The 16,116-nt window shown below is 39.8% G+C and overlaps 1 protein-coding gene across 1 annotated transcript in view; it reads right to left on the bottom strand.

The window, feature by feature from the left end:
* Positions 1–16,110, bottom strand: part of SGMS2 (sphingomyelin synthase 2) — a 31,614-nt gene extending 15,504 nt beyond the window's left edge. Inside the window, exon 1 of the mRNA XM_014940706.1 lies at positions 15,932–16,110. The gene's annotated coding sequence lies outside the window, so the exon portion shown is untranslated. The remainder of the gene's footprint in view (positions 1–15,931) is intronic.
* Positions 16,111–16,116: the final 6 nt, after the last annotated feature.

Raw genomic sequence — 16,116 nt, 5'->3', positions numbered from 1 at the left:
GGAGTCACAGTGACTAATGTGTGCTTTAAAGTGACTCAGCTACAGCTTATCAGCCATCAGGCAGCTAGAAGGAGGAAGTCACACACAGAGTAAATTTATCAGTGATACACCCTAAAAATACTTGGGTAATGATTAAGAGCATAATGCCTGTCCAATTTTTCCCCTGTGCTACTCCCAAAAAGCAGCAGCGTCTACTCCAACGTAAGAGGACACATTTATGAGAACATTCTTTAGTATTTCCTGCAGCAGTAAGAACCCTCTTCCTACAAGTTTAAAGTGAGAGGACAACTAATTGCTTAAATCTGCAGAACATTTGACAACATTAGCAGGTAATAAGGAGCCCAGACAAAAGCTCACATTTAACAAAAGTCTAATACAGACATTAGTCCTTGCAAAGCATATGACATTAAAGAGACAACCATTAATGTAACCCTCATCTAGCGATAGGAGAAAGACACCACATGAAGACTTAAGCCAGGGCATATTTAAAACTCATTAGTATCCTACTATAACCTAGTTTCACACATCCCTTAGTTCAGCTGGCACATGACAAATTATAGATCTCTACACAGTAACAACGCTTGCTGCACGCAGAGGCTCAAGCAATGAAAACATCCCTTTTTGGAAGCATTAATATCTTCCAGCCCTCCAAAAAAAACCCCACAACCAAACAATCACCTCCTAGATAGTTTTCAGCTTGCTCAGCTCTGATGTAGCTGCCTGGAAAGCTTGATGAATATTAGGTAAGAGGGGATGACACAGCCACAACACGTCTTCTATGACTGACTGTAAACACACAGATTGGCTCAAACTGACCATGAAACATGAGCTGCTCCACTATTTTGGTCTTCCCACTCTGTCTTCTTGCTACAACCACCAGTTCCTAACCTTGCATACCACCAAGCAGCAACAGCATAAGGCTCTCACATCACAACCAACACCCCCAGTAAAACAGAGATGGGAATATTCAGGTCCTCGTTTTCAAGCCATTTGTTCACAAGCTCAGACACCCAAATCTATGTACAACTCACACACTGAATATTTATTTCCCTCCCACTTTTTCCCCCACCCCCCAGCTTTTCATGCCACACTTTCAGAAGTAAAACAGGGGAAGTTTGATTCTAACACCAAGAAGTTCAGACTACCAAGTAACTTCAGTGACTACCATGATCAACCCACACAGATGTTTACATAGGGGATTAGAACAGCACAGAAACCTTTCAAAATACATTATTTGAGCTTCCAGTTTGCAATAACCAAAATCAAGTTTGCAAAGCAGCTCTGAGAAGGACTAGGGGGTGTTGGTGGATGAGAAGCTCAATGTGAACCACCAATGTGTGCTTCCAGCCCAGAAAGCCAAGCGTATCAAAAGCGGCAAAAGCTCAACGTGAGCCAGCAATGTGTGCTTCCAGCCCAGAAAGCCAACCGCATCAAAAGCAGCGTGGCCAGCAGGTTGAGGGAAAGGTGGTTCTCCCCATCTACTCTGTTCTGGTGAGACCCCACCTGGAGTACTGTGTCCAGCTCTGGAGCCCTCTGCACAAGGACATAGACCTGTTGGAGTGGGTCCAGAGGATGGCCACGCAAACAATTAGAGGGCAGGAGCAACTCCCCTACGAGGACAGATTGAGAGGGATGGGGTTGTTTATTTAGATTAGACAATAGGAAGAAGTTGTTTATTCTCAGAGTGGTGAGACACTGGAACAGGTTGCCCAGAGAAGCTGTGGCTGCCCCATCCCTGGAGGGGTTCAAGGCCAGGCTGGATGGGGCTTTGAGCAACCTGGTCTGGTGGGAGGTGTCCCTGCCCATGGCAGGGACTTTGGAACTAGATGAATTTTAGGGTCCCTTCCAACCCAAACTATTCTATGATTCTACATGATGGGTAGAATTTCAGTGAAAAAACCCAGTTAAGTTTAAGCACTACACAGTTAAAACTGTCCCCAACCCAAACCATTCTATGATTCTACATAACTGGTTTTTTTCACTGAAATTCTACCCATCAAGTTTAAGCACTACACAGTTAAAGCTGTCCAAAAAAAAAAAAAAAAAGTCATCACACCCTAAGCTTCCTATGGTCTTCCTTCAACTTGTTCAAGCATTCCATTAGCTCAAGAATTTCTATTAATAGGAGAAAATACTTTCCACATTATGCTGACAAGAAAAAAACATTTCCTTTTTATATTATTTAATTAGTCAGGGGAGAAGACGCTGTTTAGCTTTAAATACTAAACACGTAAGTGCTATGCTCTTCAACACTTCCTTCTTCATTTTTGTTTCTGCCACAGACTGACAAACAGAACACATTTCCTTAGAATTCTCTCTTCTCCTGCCTGGCACGCCATCTCCCCACAATACTGGGTATCACTGTCAAATAAAGTTTCATAAGGATGGTAACAGTGGGACAGCAGTAGAAAATAATTACAAGTATCACCCAAATTCTTTCTGTAATATCTTTCACATTTTGCTATCTCCATTTGAGCCTCACCTTACAGGTCAGAAGAAGAGTCCAAGAATATCGTTAATGTGTTTTTCCTTCCGCTCACAGAGCTACTGTTTACCTTGGTACCTAACTAAACATCTCCAAAATAATTCAAACTGTTCTTCATTATTGCCTGCTAAACTGCAGCTTTTGGCAATAAATGTTTTCTAGCCTCTAGCTTTTAACAACCCTGCATTGAACATCACCACAATAACGATATCTATTTATGCCAAGCCTCTCATGAGGCTCAGCATAGAGGCTTTTACCATTCGCCACAATCCTTTCATTTATTTTCCTTTGCCTTCTCACCTAATAGTCAAAGAAGTTTATTGCTTTTTTTTTTAAAGCTTTTTAAAAGGATTTAAGGAACTAAGTCAGTCAGAAAGGATTTAAAGAACATAGTTAGTGATGCTCATCCTGAACTCCTGTTTGCTAAAACTGCAAAATTAAAGCTATTCTCACAAGAAAACAGCCAAGTACCGCCTTCAGCACTGCTCCTAGAAGAGTCATCATTAGATTCTCTCCTTGTATAGAATCGTAGAATAGTTGGAGTTGGACCTTTAGAAGTCATCTAGTCCAAGCCCTCTGCAATGAGCAGGAACATCTTCAACTAGATCAGGTTGTTCAGAGCTTCATCCAACCTGGCCTTGAATGTTTCAAGGGGCAGGGCATCTACCATCTCTCTGGGACACCTTGCCAGTGTTTTCACCACCCTCATTCTGAAAATATTCTTCCCTATACCTAGTCTAAGTCTTCCCTCTTTTAGCTTAAAGCCATTACCTCTTGTCTTATCACAGCAGGCCCTGCTAAAAAGTTTTACCTCATTTTTCCTGCAGGCCCCCTTTAAGTACTGGAAGGGTGCTGTAAGGTCTGTCTGGAGCCTTCCAGCCTCCAGGCTATTTAAGTACTGGAAGGGTGCTGTAAGGTCTGCCTGGAGCCTTCCAGCCTCCAGGCTGAACAACTCCAACTCTCTCAGCCTGTCCCCTCAGGAGAGGTGCTCCAGCCCTCGGATCATCTTCATGGTCCTCCGCTGGACCCACTCCAGCAGGTCTATGTCCTTCTTGTGCTGAGGGCTCCAAAGCTGGACAACACAGTAGTCCAAGTGGGGGTCTCATGAGACCAGAACAGAGGGGGAGAATCACCTCCCTCAACTTGCAGGCCATGCTTCTTTTGATGCAGCCCAGGATAAGGTTGGCTTTCTGGGCTGGAAGCACATATTGCCAGTTCATGCCCAGCTTTTCATCCACCAGTACTCTCAAGTCCTTCTTGGCAGGGCTGCTCTCAATTCCTTCATCCCCCAGCCTGTACCAATACCAGGGCTTGCCCCAACCCAGGCACAGGACTTTGCATTTGACATTGTTAAACCTCATGAGGTTCACACAAGCCCACCTCTGAAGCCTGTTCAGGTCTCTCTGGATGTCAACCTGTCCCTTGGGCAGGTCAACCACACCACTCAGCTTGGTGTCACCTGCAAATCTGCTCAGGATGCCCTCAATCCCACTGTCTATGTCATTGATGAAGATATTCAACAGTACCAATTCCCCGAGGGACACCACTTGTCACTGCTCTCCATCTGGACATAGACAACTGTTTTGTAGCATCTGTATCTTTTCCATGCACATACAGCATGACTAAGAAGGTATAAAGGAAATTAATAATCAAATCACTGGAGTTACACTGATCTTCTCCTACCAATTGGTAAAATACAGTGCAAAAGTACTGAGGCTACACTGAATCTCCACAGAATGCTTTTAGAATACACTGTACCACATACATCAGGTGGCAACTTCCACTCTGTAAGCTACCTGTTATGCCCAAGGAAGGCTTCTGGTCATCATGGAACCTGTTATCTTTAGAAGCATTGCAAAGCAAATGATCACTCAGGCTAATCAAGCATGAATGTGAGGTGCAAGTGTAAGCTGGCCAATCAAACTGTCTGCTAAATGGCATTTGTATCAATTGCACAGCGTGCTGAAGATAAATATTGTTTATTTTCTTTTTCTTTGTTTAAAGACTTGAACAGTAACACTACTATCACTTTCAATTTTGAATTAAGATACTGTTTCCACAGTAAAAAACACAAGCTGGAACCCAACTCCAGTTCTCACATTCGTCTTAACGTCCATGAGAAATCTTGGGGGCAGGGAAGGAACAGGATGGGGAGAAGAACAGACACGATGGACATGGGACAGGACAACACAGAAAAGGTATTTCAAAAAGGACATTTGGAAAAAGTTATTCTGAAGTATATGTAATAGTTCTTGGTCACATTTCTACCTGAGGTCTTAGAGCTCTAAAACTCCTTTTTAAACAGAAAGCATTTTAAAGCATTCTTATCCCCTGTCCAGTCAGACATCTATCTATGCACTGATTTGGGAGAAGAAAGGGAGGATATAAAGAGGCATCAGGTAGAATAGCTGAAGTGTGGAAAGACTGTAACTACAAGATGACAAACAGATTCTATAAACTGTTCCCAAAAAAACACGCTGCAGCAGCCAGAACTGCAACTGACAAAACTGTTTAACACAATAAAGTCTCATGTCTAGACTCACCAAGACCAGTGATATTGTGGATGTGTGCTAAGTAACCATGGTGTACAGTAAATAAGTGGTGAATCAACTAATTCCATGTGATCGGTTGCAGAAGTCTCAGGAAAGAACTAAGTGTTCAACTGGAAATAGTGTAATCCGTTTTAAAAGAAAAGAACACAGAACTCGGCAAAATCAGGGCACAGTAAAACCAATTACTCTGGTCTACCAACCACTGTCTTCTCCTGAAGAAGGGCATCTGATTACATACTGCTATTACTGCTGTGCTCCTGCATGAATCTTCCTCAAAAACACCAATTATGCCAAAAGAGGTTTGCATGTATCAACTAGAACAGTTCACACACTGGCTTTAGAAGTAACCTTCTGACTTTAGGGCAAATTGACATGATCTGAGAGATTTACTGTCTAGGGCAGAACTTGAAAGCTAGATACTATAGTGTCTAGCTTTCATCTACATAGCAGTATAGCAATCCAAGTCACTTGTTGAGGTACCTGCCTAGCTAAACACAGGCCAGCAGAAGGACTTGCAGAATCTAGCCTCTGCTCAAATCAGCTGTTCCAGGAACTGCTGCTGCATGGCCATTTTGCAACAAGAGCCATTGTATAGACATCTGCTCTTAATTACTCTCCTTAGGGATAGTCTCATCCTGCCAGGAGTAGGGACAGTCATCCAACATCAATGGCACCAGTACTACTCTAAGAACTCACATCTGCTCTAGAGATAGCAAAGGGCATGAAGTGAAGTCTCAAGGGGGCTTAATCTAGGAGGTCAACCATGCCCATTTCACTTGATAGTCACTATTTAAAAGCTAGGTAACTTTACAATTTAATAGCTGCATAACTGAAGCACAGACAAAAACACTTCACAACATGACAAGGACAATATTAAACATGTGAATACCACACCTTGCATGACAGACATTGTATAATAAGGAACACCTCCACAGTAGCAATTACAGGACTGCAAAGGAGAGACACAAAAGCCCTCTTGACTAACACAGACCAATTAGGAACAAAACAAAAGACACATGTACATTAGGCTTCAACCCTAACATCTGAGTCTTACTAAGATATTAATGGCAGCTGGGACAGCCCAAGAAGATGCCCTGAAACATTCTACACTAATCCCAGCTCGTGCAATCTCTTAAAATTGCTTTATCAAGACAAGATACAAATACGGGGGTGGTTCAAGACTTGCTATACAAGCTGCCACCCAGAAGGGCATCTTCTCTTTATCTGTAAGCAGAAGTAAAGCCAGGATACCAGCAAATTCCACCCCATGTTAAGCTGCTCCACTCCCCTCAGTGCAGCAGTAATAATTAGAGTTACTTCATGCAGCCTAGGCCATGCAATTTTGTTTAACTCATATTACAGGTCAATGTTAATTTCATTTAACTGCATGAAGTACAATTATCTCTATTGTATTTCTGTATAAACAAAGATAGTGGATCACAAGTTGCCCACGTGTGTGTGGTGTTTATTTTTTTTAAAAGAAGGGACGTGACTTATCTGAAGTCCCAGAACCAATCTATTTCCCCCCCCTTCCTAATGCTTTGACTTTTAAGAAGTCTTTTTCTGTTGTATTTTGTTTTTTTAATAACCTGAAGCTTTTTTAATAGTATGCACGTATGAAAAAAGTTTAAGAGAAACTGTTGGGAAAAAAAAAAGACTTTCTATTGCAAGGAATGCAAAATGCTGCTCAGGCGTAACACACAAATTGAGTTAGAATTTTGTAGTTTAAGTCCTTTAAAAAGCAGAATCTATGCCCTACAGCAGATATTGAATGATGGAAACTCATCTGGGAAGTTTTAGGAAAGGATAATGTATCTCACTGAAGACATAAAACACACTAGAAACAGTCTTTCTACACAGCAGTGTTAGTATTCCAGCAGAGGCTGGGAAACAAGTCTGCCTGAAAGTCACATCCAGCCTCAGAGCAAATCCAATTTCCTTTTATTTAAGATAATGCACATTGTGAACTGCCTTAAGTATTGAATACTCAGATGTGTGGGTCATAAGCAGAAAAGGGGTGTTGCATCTTTTGAGTAAAGACATCTTCCAAAGCCAAAAATATTTCTTCCTATGTTTCTAGGATAGCTGTACTAAAGCATACACTCAAAAAAAAGTGGTATCAACTCTGAAGTAGTCCAACTCCAACACAGTAATTAACGAGCCTAGTCTAAAAAGGGCTATTCAGAGAAAGCTCTCAGCTTCCCAACGTTTCCTCATGTCTGACAAAGATTTATGAAACAGTTTTGGACAGAATTGAGACCTATTCAACTTTGCTTCTATGGTACAACAGCACAAGCCCTACAATGGCACAAGCTTTGATCTCTTATTCTGCAAGGAATCAGTCAGGGCAGCCACCTGAAGTGTCCAGGGTCACAATTACATTTCTTAAGCATGCTCAGGCACCAGGAATACTCACACATACCCACTGAGACACTTTCCAGCAAGAACTCGAAGTTTCCATTAACCCTCAACATTTGAGCTGGAGTAGGGACTTCAGAGCAGACAATTTAAAACAAACAGAAAACCAGGGAACAAGTTACTATGTAGTTTAACTATACAGACCACCTTCATCAGACACACAGGAGGCAGAATAACACAAGAGGATGCTCACACCCCTCCATACTTTCTCTGAAGTAGAAACTCCATTCTGAACTGGTCAGTAAGAGGCTATGTGTGTTTAGCATGTAACCATGTGAACATCTATTTGAAATACAGCTTGATTATCTGCAAACATACTTCATGGGCAATCACTCTATAGGTGCTGCCTGGCTAAGAGGTACACAAAGATAACAAGGCTAGACTGAAGTTACATCAGGCTGTACATTAAATATTTGGCCAAAACCCTTCAACTAGTTTTGCTACCTTGATCTCCTCAGGAAGAAGGTCCTGATGAGTTAAGGTAATTGTGAATTGACCTGTACATCTGGCTTATGTGCCTTCATCTCCCCAAACTCCATGCTTTAGGTGAAGCATTTCAATCTGTTCCCTCAGACTAAGTCTGACACCTTGCTCACAACGAGTTTGTGTCAAAAGATTTAGCAAAGAAACAATAAGCAGCCACTTCACAGTTCAAACAATGGCCAAGAAATCCTAAACTAAGAAAGTAGAGAGGTTTTCTAGACATACACGTACTTCCAATTCACATACCTGGAATTATGAAGTGACACAGCACTTCCAAAGAAAAAAACCCAAAAAAACGAAAAGGAAGCAGAGGCTGCCTTTACTCTTTAACTTGATCTATGAACTGTCCTAGACTTACAGGACTCATAAGAGAGGAGATAAGAGATGTGGAAACAAGAGTGTTTTAAAACATCCATAGTAGAGACAAGACAAAAAACCATCCTAAGTAACAATACACTAAGACAGTCTGTTACTCCATTGAATCACACTATTACAAATACACAACAACAAAAATACTGTGTCCTGCAGTTTACAAGCCTTTTGATGAAAAGCAAATGGCTTGTAACCTGATTCTAATTGAAAACACTATAGAATCACTATAAATGCACGTGTAAGTAGATTTTTCATGTTCTATTTCCAGCAATGCTTAACTGAATCATAAGCTGTGTGTAATATCCATCTAACATTGGCCAATACAAATGATTTAAACTGGAGTAAGCATTTTCATAATAGTGCATGCCATGGAGGATTAATCAAGATAGTAGTTCTTCGACCAAATTATGTGAGTCCTAAGTACAACACTCCTCTTGTAGCCGTGCTTGAATTGCTATACAGACTTTGTAAAGCAACAACCTTTTCTCCATATACATGCATCACAGTCAGATTTTGACTAAACCGTTCCCTTAAACACACATTCTAGAAAGGCTTGCAGTGCTAAAAGCTTTGTGTCCAGTTTCACTACAACGGGATGCAGGGGGAGAAAAAGAAGAAAGGGCACACGCAAGCACACTCAAAAAAAAGCTGTGGGTCAGGTAAAAGAACATAGTTCTAGTGTTTGCCTTTAATGCAGCACAACAGAACAGAAAGCTCCTGCTTTCCTGCAGCTCTTCTCTGCACTCCAGGCCTTTGAGGGGGAATAGTGTCCCATTTTAGCTTCAGTCAGTCAGTACTAAGCTCCCCAAATGTAAGAGCTGTAGAGTTTATACCAAACCCTGCAATGTTAAAGATTTTAGTCTAAACTTTCTCAATGTCCAAATTAAGAAAAAAAGAAAGAAAACCTGTTTACAGGAACATTCATCCTGCAGAGGTGGCTGCTTACCTTGCTCAGATTTTCCAGTGACTAGCAAGCTGTGTACACAGGAAAGCACAAACTGCCTGCGATCTGCCAAATTATGCTTTTTAAAAATGAAACACTACATATGCTTTTAGAACCAGACAAGTAATCATTTAGATATTTTTTTTTTAGAGCTGAAAATTTCTTTAGCTCAACTACTTTAGCTTTGGTATTTGACAGGCACCGTGCCCTGTCCTGTGGTTGGTCACCTGAGATGTATTTCATCTTTCTAAGTTCAGTACAAGTTACTGACTTCTACCATAGACATAGACTAGTTGTCCTACACAGGAGAAATGACTTCTTACCATAATACTTATGCCTGCTTATGCGTATGAAAATAGCTTATCCAATTTTTTAAGAGCTGCATAAAGGAAGCTAATGACCATGGTTACCAAAAAGATAAAGCAATCCTCAGTGGAGAGAGCTTGGCATTCAACTATATAGCACGTGTAGTATTCAATTTCATGGTGCTAACCACTGCTAAGATGATGAATTTCAAATAGCATCTGCAAATTCAGGATACAATCACTACAGCAGACAGAAGTTGAAACCCATAACATTCAACTCTTCAGTAAATTGTCTTCATATTAACTTCCAAGGTCACTATGGCATCTCAAAAGGAGCAATGTCTTTAATGCTTCTTGCCTCAGAGCCAAGCAGGATGCTACAGCCCCTCCTCTCAAGACTGAAGTTCATCATGAAAGTTAACGTATTAATAGGAAAACAACTGAGAAAAGTTATTTTTCTATTTTAGTGCATAATCACTGTTAATAGTACAGGATCCAAATCATTTCAGTCAATCCTCTTCCTCACAGGATGGAAAGAAACACAGTTTCACATTGAAAGACCACCTTTAGCTTTCTGGCATGCTTTCCACATCAAGTTCTTCATTTTTTTCTATTTGTTTTTCAAAGTCACTCCCTATAGCTGCATGCAAAATATACATATGCAGTGAAACAGAACAATCCCCTGAAAACAGAGCAGACTGAGCATCGGCACTTCTTCAACAATGCAGCTGAAGAAAGGTCTTAAATTGGCCTTGCTGTTTAAGTAGGATCAAATTTTGTGCTCATAATGAGCCTCTATAAGACCAAGGTGGTATGCCAGAAGACAGGAATGAACTTTTGTCCAGTGACATACTGAAAATGGTATATAGAAATCAGAGTGAAATCAAATGAAGGCAAAGTTCAGGCTTCTGGGAATGGCACTGTGAAGTGCTCTTACACAGCATACTTACAGATTAATATGGTATTATGAAAATAGGGAAAAACACAAGCTTTGGTAGGAATTTTGCCAGGCTCTCTAATACACATCAACTAAACATAAGTTCATTTTTTAAGCTACAACATATTGATAGTTTCTATACACTCATGAAATAGGTAAATTACCAGAAAAACTAGTAAATACAAATTAATTACTATGGCTCTACTTTGGATTGGTTTATTTATCTCAGCACTGAACAACAACAAGACTTTTCTTTCAGAATTTCAATTTTAATGCTTTTGGTTCGATATTGAAATTGTAAAAACTAAATTTGAGCCAGAATAACTGGCAGAGGATGAAACAGACTTGTACATTAAGCACTGGTAGGACAGTAACGCAGCATTCTGGTTTTTAAAGTGTCCTTTTGAGGCAGTGACAGCGATGGGAACAGTTTGCTTCAATACAATCTGTATTCAGTGTCAAACCAAGACACGGGCAGTGGTATTTGGCACCCTTATAAAACACCTACAAACAGCAAATGCTCTTTCCCATTCACAAGGCTGATGTGGGGGAAATAAAAAGGAAAAGATCAAATGAGCTGTAATTCTGTAGAAGTTTATTAGAACTCTCGACAAGCTATGGGATTATATCACACCCTCCATATGAAAGGCAGAATTAACGACTATGAGGCAGGACTTTCTCTGCTGCTGTTTCTCTTAACAAATTATGTCAGCTAAACATGGAGACTCTGTCTCCTTATTAAGGGCTGCTCCGCTAACCAACTGTCCAGGCACTAGAGTGAACATAAGCAGGAACTTGGGTGTGTGCATAAGTAAACATTTTGTCACTGTTATGTACATTTAACATAACTCAATCTAATTGCGAGAAGTCGTTCAGCACTCATCACACAACAATTTAAGACCTTAGGAGCCTAAGCAGAATAAAAGCTCTAAAAAGAAAAACTAAAAAAACCAAACATTTTAACAGGAAAAAAATATTTAAAAAAATAATCAGTAAGAGCTGGTGACTTCTTAATAAAGGAGTATTATAGATGCAAATGTTCTATTAAGTATATATTGGGGAGGGAATATATACCAAAACACTTGTAGTAACACTTCAATAAAGGAAAACCATTTATCTTTTGCTTAGGGCTTAAAGGGTCTTACAAGACCCTTGCTTTTGGGGTCTTAGAAGATCTAGGTTCTAGGCAGGCTCTACCAGAGGCTTGTTCTTTGAGGCTGAACAGATTCCTGCCCTCTGGTAGGGTTACAAACTCCCATTTGTTTTACAGTTAACCAAGATTTTAAGAATTAAAACAAACCAATCAAATTTAGGTTCTAGTATTAGAGACACTAACACCAGAGATCTGCAATGAAACCAAAAAAAAAAAACAACACCACAAACCTTCCTCCCATAAGTTATATTCTACAAATGCAAGTTTTGCTCCAGTAAGTTTTGCTACTTCACAGTAACACTTTGCCACCAGAACTTGTATAAAGAACTGAATAAACATACTAGTATGATTTAACCTGTATCAGTACTTAGAACTTCATTCTTGGAACATTCAAGTGTGTGATAGTAGCCAGCCTGACCTGGCCCTAAGATACCAATAGAGACCCTACGCAAAAAGATCTTCTCTCCCAAATGACTAAAAGTTACATAAACCAGTGTGTCCCATGTAAAGTTATGACAAGCAACAGGTAAACCTGCCTCAAACATTTCCATGAAGAACATTACCAACTCCCTGGGGAGTTTCTGAAAAAACAGTGATTAAAAACTGCTGCAGACAGTTTCTATGTTCTCAAATAGGGAATTAGAATGAATATTATTCAGCTCCCTAGTTTTGTTTTGCTCATTTCATTCTATTTCTTTCATGATGTCCATCCCTTTCACCATCAAAGAATCATTACTGTAATTGAAGGTACACTTTTAAGCATTATTTGTACTCCAAACTTTCCTGCTCAGTTTCGGCCATAATAGGCTTATGTCTTATCTAAGAAATGGAATTCAACTCTGCACACTCTGCTTGAGAGTTCAGATTACTGATAAATCAGAAGTAATCCTGAATTAATTTAATTTTAGCTGTTCTTAAGCAAGAGTGTCCCTAAGAGCTCTACATCAGTTCAGCCAAGTTAGCTGATGCAACTTGCCAAAACATTCAGTGCTGCACCCAAGAGGCTCAGCATCTTTTCCTCAAGGAAGAGCAGTTGTACAACCCGAGTCCACTTTGCATCACTAATCACAGACACATAAAAACACTGCAAAGCTTAGTGTGAAGTTTTCTGCATTGCACAGGATTCTATTAAGATTCAGCCTAAAGAAATCAGAATATAAAGAGACAAGGGAACAGAACAGCAAGAAATTAACTCTGTTTTCTTTGAGGATTTATACCTGAATGCTGTTTTATTAAGAACCATTCTATTTGCAATGATTCAACAGCTTCAAATACTCTGACAAACTATTTTAATTTCTTCATCCATACAACAGACTAGACTTCAATATTTTTAATGCCATCAGACTGCAAACAAGAGGATCCACGCTTGACACTGCATATTTTGAAAGGGACTTAATACACAGTAAGGCAGGAAATTTTACTCAGCAACCACAAGTATGACCTTAAGGCACAGCAGTTCCCTTTTATTACAGGTACTACACACATGTTAGCTAGAGGACAAGTAACAGGTTTTCCTGAAGCTGCTTTAGTTCTAGTATGTAGTTTAGTCCTACTAAAATTCATATCAACAGCTAAAAAGACAACTTTCAAAACCAACTACGGTGCTAAGTGGTACTTTATTCTTTCTATTACACACATCTCCACACAAGAGCTATTCTGGCAAAGAGAAACAGTGATAATATATGCAAATGCCCTCATATAGGAGACGCTTGCAGTTATTAAAAGTTCTGGAGCCTCACTAAAACAGTCGGATTCAGTACAGTTAAGAAATGTCTTTCAAACAGGTGCAGGATGGACAAGACAGAGCTAACTGTGTTACATAAAACTGTCCCATCACCAGCTCTTAAAAGTCTTCACCATCTGCTGGGACAGTGGTGCCTGGATGCCTGACATTCTTAGTGTTTGCAGCATCTTTGGGGACAGTGGTGTCCATGGTACAAAGAATTCTCCCAGCAGACACAGATCTCTGAAGACAGTGGACGTAGTGTTACATTAATCTTCCCAGCATCTGTTCAGACCACTGCAATACCATATCCATACTAAATAAAATGTCACAGCATCTGTATTGTCCACTCCCCACAAAGAGCATCAAAGAACACTGTAGGCCAAGAGCCCATCAAAATTAGAAGAAAATGCAAACAGAAAATGTATGTGATTTTATTGCAAATATCTGCATCTTCAAAGTCCATTTCTATACTAGGAGACCTAACTATAGTGAGCCATTTCTTCAAAAAACTTATTTTACATTCCCTGGTCCTTAAGAAAAAAAAAATTTTTTAAATCTATCAGTTGTTTCAATATTGTTTCTTTTTTTCTGTAAATCCTTAAAAATCATTACAGTACTTTCCAACCTTCGTACTCTTATTTGGTATACTAATACACTCTAATTCTCTGCTTTTCAGAATGAAAAATACTTGATGAAGCCTCTTGTTCAGCTGCCCCAGAGACAAGGAGGTATGTGTGGAGAGGTTTTCTGAGGTTTTTGTTGTTGTTGTTAGTTGGGTTTGTTGGTTGTTTTTTTTAAATCAATAGGAAAATATGAAGTTTTCCATTATGCTCATTATATCTATGATATAATATTTCTGATATCTACTCAAACATTAATGTTTGAATTCAGAAGAAAGCTGGTTTATGAGAACAGGTTTGTTAAGCCCTATCATTTTTGTCTTCTATAACATTAAACTTACCAGATGCTTTTATGATCCAGAAAAACAGATGTCATCAACATACCAACTACGGCACAATATTTAAAATTTAGGGTTACATAAATTGGTAATGTGAATCTAGAATGACTTTAAGAATAGGGAAAAAAAATTATCTTTTCTGTCTTCAAGTTCTCATTTCTCTATTGTGTAAGTTCACTTCAAGGACAGTACAGAAATCAATCTCATTATGGGCCTTTATCTACATACTGTTGTCATCACCTTACAATTTCACCTAAAGTTTCCCCCCATCACCACTTCAATTTGTCCAAATACCCCCTTGTGACTGCACACACTACAAGGGATACACTTGAAGAATATTTTTGTGAAGAACAGAGACACGGGTACATGCTTCTCTAAAATCAGTCATGGATTATAAATTATTACTGAAAAGCAATGTAAATCATATCCAAAGGGGAGAAAAAAAAACAAACCACAAACAAACAGAAGCAAGCACTTTGACCTTTCTAGTAAATTAAGCCCTACATCATTTAAGTTAGATTAAAATAATAAGTTATTGGTTTCATAGAGAATAAGTACTTGAGGCTATACAGTCTCCAAAAAACTGCCCTGCCAAGTAAGAATACACATAAGCAACTATATTAATGATAAGTTAAAAAGCAATTTTCTTTTTTAGGGTAACTATTTAATAAATGCAACTTAAAGTGAAGCTTGCCACAACTCCCGTAAGGCCTGCTGTCTTAGAAAATATCATGCACCTGCTTGGTTTATGCTAATATCCCTATGGAACCAGTCGCCTATATAATAAAGCATGTATAAATTAATAGCTGTAGAATGGTTTGAGAGTAGATAGATATCCGATTTTCTAAGGTCTTAAAAAAAATAATAATCAAATTATTAGACACAGATTAAACCGAACAACAGCTACTCTGCATTGTATTCTTGCAGTTTTATTACCTTGCCAGAAGATTATGCATTCACTACTTTTCACAAGGATTTTGAGCTAAATTTAAGCCAGAAGCCATGCAGTGTTAATAGAAACGTACTCTACCACTGTGTCAAAAAAAGTCTAGTTTAGCTGCACTTCAGGAAGTTTAAGAGGGGGGTACAGCAGAGCAGACGTACAGCAACAAAACACCAAACAAACCTTATAGAAACACACCTTCACAGCACCATTACGGTCCTTACACCAATCCTTGATCTCCCTGAGCTGAAATCAGGCATTTCGAAGCCCCCTCCTGTTCAGCTGGGGACGTGGCACTGCTCTAAGTGGTGCGCACACGTTTCCCTCATCAAAGTCACACTATTTTACTGGCAGATACTTAGTTTGCTCCACGTTATGTTCCACGTTACTAGCAAACACTTAGTTTGTTCCACGCATTACATTATTTGTGAGAGAAACCAATACAGCTGCCTTCCCTAATTAGAGAGGCCTCTTCAAGAGAAGAATTAAGGCTATTTTCACAGGTGAAATATACATACTCTAGAAAGGGAAGAGACCACAAGCCCAGGACTGCTCTCCCCAATCTCTGTCCAGCTCACACGTTGGGGTCTTTTGGGAGAGAGGTTCCACCTGTGCTACAGAGTGCTCTTAATCCACCTGTGCCCTTCCCAACTTACCTAACCGGGCTGTAACATGCAAAAGCTGGCACTGCCGGTGGTTCCTCCTCTAAAGAAGCGGCTGGAAGTCTTTTATTTTTTTGGAGCCCCGGGGCTCTTGAGGTGTGGGGCTGTGCAGTTCCTTAGGGCCGGCCGGACGCTCCAAGGGCAGAAGCGGTTAGAAAAGTTTGCCACAATCTCTACCT

The sequence above is a fragment of the Calidris pugnax genome, unplaced genomic scaffold (genome assembly GCF_001431845.1).
Source record: "Calidris pugnax isolate Ruff unplaced genomic scaffold, ASM143184v1 scaffold34, whole genome shotgun sequence".
In the NCBI taxonomy this organism is placed as follows: Eukaryota; Metazoa; Chordata; class Aves; order Charadriiformes; family Scolopacidae; genus Calidris; species Calidris pugnax.
Note: the sequence above shows the minus strand (reverse complement) of the source record. Positions and strands in the feature narration are given on the sequence as shown.